Source organism: Pteropus alecto, unplaced genomic scaffold (genome assembly GCF_000325575.1).
Source record: "Pteropus alecto unplaced genomic scaffold, ASM32557v1 scaffold270, whole genome shotgun sequence".
Taxonomy (NCBI): Eukaryota; Metazoa; Chordata; class Mammalia; order Chiroptera; family Pteropodidae; genus Pteropus; species Pteropus alecto.
The window spans coordinates 3,021,025-3,026,134 of record NW_006430735.1 but is presented as its reverse complement, the minus strand read 5'-3'; the positions used below and the strand labels follow the sequence as shown (position 1 = coordinate 3,026,134).

Sequence of the window (5,110 nt, the reverse complement as noted above, 5' to 3'; positions counted from 1 at the left end):
GGTAGAATACAGCAATGTTGGACAGCCTCACAATTCTTTTGTTGCTAGGCTACATGTGTGCCCATGTAACCTGCTTCCTGATAACAGTTTCAAATGCCTGTGTTTCCTGGAAGGGGAGCAAAGGAGTGTTGATAGCCTCTCCCTCCCATGTTTGTTAGCAGGATAGAGGGGGCGTGAAAGATGAATACATACACATTGGGTAAGCTCCAGAAAACTAACAGCAGCATGCCTTCCACCAGGTAGTAGAAGTGGGGAACACGGTTGTGTCTTAGTGCGTGTTCAGGGGCCTTCAGATCAAGAAGGAGGCAGGAGCTTTTGCCTTACCCACCTTCCCCATTTTCCTTTTCTGCTGTCTATTTCTCCACCTTCCCACAAATTTACAAAGTACATAATATAGAGAGCATTCTTGATCTGTTTTCCTGAAGGATATAATATCTCTACCTCTATCTCTCTCCTTCCCCCCTCCTTCCCCTCCCTCCCATTTCCCCCTTTCTCCTTCTCTCATCTAAGGAAATACATTCCCAAAATATAAATTTGTTTTGTGTGAGCCATAAAAACTGGGTTTTAGCAGGATTCCTAAAGTGATGACCCGGCTTCTAATGGCACACTCCACTCTCCCGATCCCCCTGAAGCTTCCTCCCTGATACCACACACACTCATATTCTCACTGTCAGGTGCCACCAACAGCTTATACTGTCCCCAATGGCCCCTGCGTTTAACACATTAAGGTTCTGTAAACCTTTTTAGACAGATTTCCTATTTAAAAAGGACAAGGTGTCCCTTTCTTCAACATTGCAGGCATGCTCTCCCTCCCCATCTTCTTCCACATCATGCACCGGGGCCTCAAGTCCCAGGCCCCAGCTTCCCCAAGGTTTTCATTGCACTGCTGTTGAGCTTATACCCTGTGTCTGTCTGCTCTGTAGCAACCAGGGGTGTGGTAAGCCTCCTCAAAACAGCAGAGACTTCTTGATTGCTCCAGGTGAATCAGATACTTGGCTTATTTGTTGAAGTCCTTGTTACATACGTGAAGATACGGATTTAACAAAATATCTGTACAAAGATTAATAGAAATGTTAAAAAAAAAATCCCTTTAAAGAAAGGATGGAAGTGAATATGACAGTTATAATGCAATCATCCTTGAGATGCATGCCAGTATCGTGTTTTACAACATTGTTTTCTTTAATAACATGCACATAAAACTCTACTTCTGGCAACACTGTGGTCTCTTCTCTGATATGGACACTACAGTTCAATGTCATTCTTGTATCCTTTAATATATCCTGTGTTTTTGTACAGCTTTAAATAAAGAGCTTGTTTTTCAGGTTTTAGATCAAAGTGACACTGACGCTTCACTGAAACAAGAAAAAAAGGAAGTTTCTCTTATGAAAAAAGGTAAAAAAAAAAAAAAACAGTTTACCTAGATTATAATGTTTGAGTTGTTTTCAATATGACTATGTGACATATCTTATGTTGGTTATAAATCAGAAGACTGGCAGCAGCTTGGATTTAAAAAAAAAAAAAGGGGGATTATTCCAGAAGTGGGAGGATCAGAGAGGGTAGAGAGCACCAACTTCACATGTTCCTAAGGGACAGAGAGATACCTCTTGCCTGAGAATAGTGCTCCTAACACTGCCACAGTGCCTGAAATTCCCAACAGTAGACTTACGTCACCCTCCGCATTGAATTCTATTTAGAAATTTGTTGAGCGTTGATATCAGGTCTATAATTTTCAGAATCTATTTTGAAAATTATAATGACATTCCCCTGTTTTCAATCATTTAGTCTTTTTCCCACTTTTCATGATTCCTCTGAGATCACTAAAAGTAGTTCAACAAATATATTTATTAGTTTCTTCATGTCCTTGGGTTGTAATTTGTCTCAGGTGAGAAACTTGAACTTTTTTAAAAACGAAGTTGCCATCTTATTCAATCCAAAAACAGTTTCCCTGGATAGAGAAGCTGGAAACAGATTGGACTTAGAAAACCTTATTTTCCCAGTATCCATTCATTATTATTACTATAGTTATTTTATTATGTATTATCATTATTATACCATTCTCTTGTTTTAATTTTATACCACTGGACCTAAACAGTAAGTCCATTATTTTTGTTGGCATCTTCTTACTCTAAAATAAGTTTTAAAGCCTTTATTAGTCTCATTAGCAAATCTCAGCTCATTTTGGCTCCATTTTTCATAATCCTTTTTGTATTGATCCATGCCATCATTTTGCATTCACTTTTGGTTGTAAGCTCTCCCTTCCTTCATAATTTGTTGCTTAGGTAACTGAATCAGCTAGTCATTCACATCTTTATATTTGAACTCACTTGCGAGGTCCCTAAGAAATCACACTTTTTCTTTTTCATCTTAATTAAAATAATTTGCAATTTCACAACCAGGATTTCTTTTGTAAGGATTTCTTGATTTTAAAGCCAGTCTTTCACAGAAGTTTCAAATTATTACCATGCCTTTAAGTATGTGCCTGTTGGGTTTCCAAATTATAATGGAAAAATTGTTAGTACAATTTTGATCCCAAAATTAATATTTAATTTTAAATACTCATCCTGGGTTTTGAAAGAACAAATTGTAAAATATTTTCAAATGACTATAATTATGGATTAGTTGGGTGTTTGGTTAAAAAATTTCACTTTGCAGGTCAGTGAGCGAAACTAACAGTGCCTGCAATGTGCTTGGAAAACCTCTCTGTCTGTATTCTCTTTTATATTTCCTTAAAAGAGTCAGACAGATCCTCAGCCATTTATCCACCATCTAAAACTTTCATTGTTCCTTGTCCTTTTCCACTTGGCCTTCAATGGTCCTAAACTTGTTGGCAAGGGGTTACAAGCTATTTGAACAGATATCACAAATAATTCTAGAGCTAAATGGAAGAAGTACACATTGACTTATCGCTTATACTGTCCCCACTCTTAAAACCAATCCAAGAGGATCAAAGCATTTCTGTTTCTCTGTGGGCTGTAAACAAATCACTAGCTGCTGCTCCAAACCTACAATTCTGAGGTTTTCCAAGTGAGAAGACCTACTAGATGACTCTAAGTTTCTTCCTGCTTTAAAGTAAGACTCTCCTGGACACACATTTCTGATTGGCATCTGTCGATGTCTTTGAACCTGAACCCAAAACAGAATAGAGTAGGATACTGGAAGGAAGACAGGTTGTTGTCTGGGCCAGAGGCTAGTGAGAGAAGGGAATCAGTCCCAATCAAGTCACCCAGCACACAACAATAGCAGATAATAAGCATCATTAAAAAGAAATTCCAAAAAATTTACAGAGGCTTTTGGATTATTATATACACTATATACATTTTATTAAAAGGTTATTATAAATTGCCTTGAGAACGTGCTGGTGCAGTTTTACAAAAGGATGTTTGAATACAAGCTAAATTATATACAAGCGATAAATGAATTGCTAACACTTCTTTCAGTTCACTTTATTGTGTGATCATCAAAAATGATTGTCTTCATTTTGTCTACATTCTTTTGAAGAAAAACAGGAGCCGTGCAGTGATGCTGCAGAAATAAAGAGACACTCTTCATTACTTAACCGGGAAAGGTGAGTGGACTATAATTACACAAAATCCAAGTGAGTGAAATTATACTGTTGAAAAGTAATTATCAATGTTTAAATACAAGAAGAAAGAAAATAATAGCAACAAGTGAAGGCAATTAAGAATGGGACCAAATTTTACAAAGGAGACAAGGAAGAATAAAATACACTGGATTTCTTACCTTTTCCCCAAACCTTTTCATTTTCTTTTGTGAGGATTTGGGAATAATGAAATGGAATAGGCTTAACTTCCTACTCACAGCAAGCACCCAATTCAAATTATTGTAATGTAGTCAAAGAACAGACAGTGTCGCATATATAAGGATGACTATGAAATCATGAACCGGTTTTTTTGTGTGCCTCATTATCTTATTGTCATACACATATATAATTATAATAATCATTGTATGCTAGAATTTTCTTGACATGAGGCTTTTGTGACTTTTAAAATAAAATCAGCTGAATATTTTAGGTACCCAATAGAATGAAAAGAATGTTTTCAAGGAAGCAAACTCTTACCCTCACTCTACTACAAACCTATTTAAGCTGCTTCTCAGACATTCAGACCCAGTGTCTCTGAATCCAAGTCTTCTGCTCTTTTTTGCATAGGAGCACAGTGAATTAACTGCAAGAAAAAACAGAGAGGAGCTTTTATGTCCTTGCACTTGCTGACAGAATAGGCACTCTTAACACTCAAAGCCAATCACCACTCTTCTGCTCTAAGCCTTTCATAGCCCCATCACTTTTCAGATAAGTTTCAAACTCCTTAGCATGGCACACAAGTCCCCTTCACTCCTGCCTCTCTCTTTAGCCCCTGCTTTGCTTCCCAGAGTTTGTAAATTGCTTTTAGTTCTGTTTTATCACATATTTCCATTTTTTGTCTACCCTACTTTCTTTGTTTGAATGCCCTCCGAAACTCATACACCAGTCTGTTACCTTTCATTCAAGTCTCAGTTCAAGTGTTCTCTCCTTTGGAGTCCCTTTGACTCTACCACAGGCAAGTTCAAGTATTCACATAGCCTCTGTTGCAATGATAATACTGCATCATAACTCATTCAACTTCAATAATTATTTGTTAAATAGCAACTGTGTCTGATACACAATGGTGAGCAATGCTTTACAGTCAAGTAGAATTGTCTGTGTGAATATCTATCTTCCATCGCACATAATCTTCATAATTCCAAGTCTCTGAGAGTTCTTTCCTAAGCACTCCATCTTAAATAGCCCACCCCATCTATAGTTATGCTACCCTGAACAAGCCTGATCCCGTCTGATCTCGGAAACTAAGCAGAGTCGGGCCTGGTTAGTACTTGGATGGGAGACCACCTAGGAAGACAAGGTGCTGTAGGCGTAAAAAATAAAAAAAATAAGGGATTGTAAGCTGACAAGGTCTTTGCAATCTGTGAGGTCAACCAAGGGTTGCCTTGCCTAAAAAATAAATAATAAATAATAAATAAAATAAATAAAATAAAATAGCCCACCCCACTTCTAACAAAGTGCACTGTAAAATCATATAATTCTCTTTTATTTTTTCTAGAGCACTTATTACTG

General features: G+C 37.3%; 1 pseudogene; it reads left to right on the top strand.

Moving 5' to 3' along the window:
- The first annotated feature begins 4,791 nt into the window (after positions 1–4,791).
- On the top strand, positions 4,792–4,910 carry LOC112485367 (annotated as a pseudogene).
- The last annotated feature ends 200 nt before the right edge of the window (positions 4,911–5,110 follow it).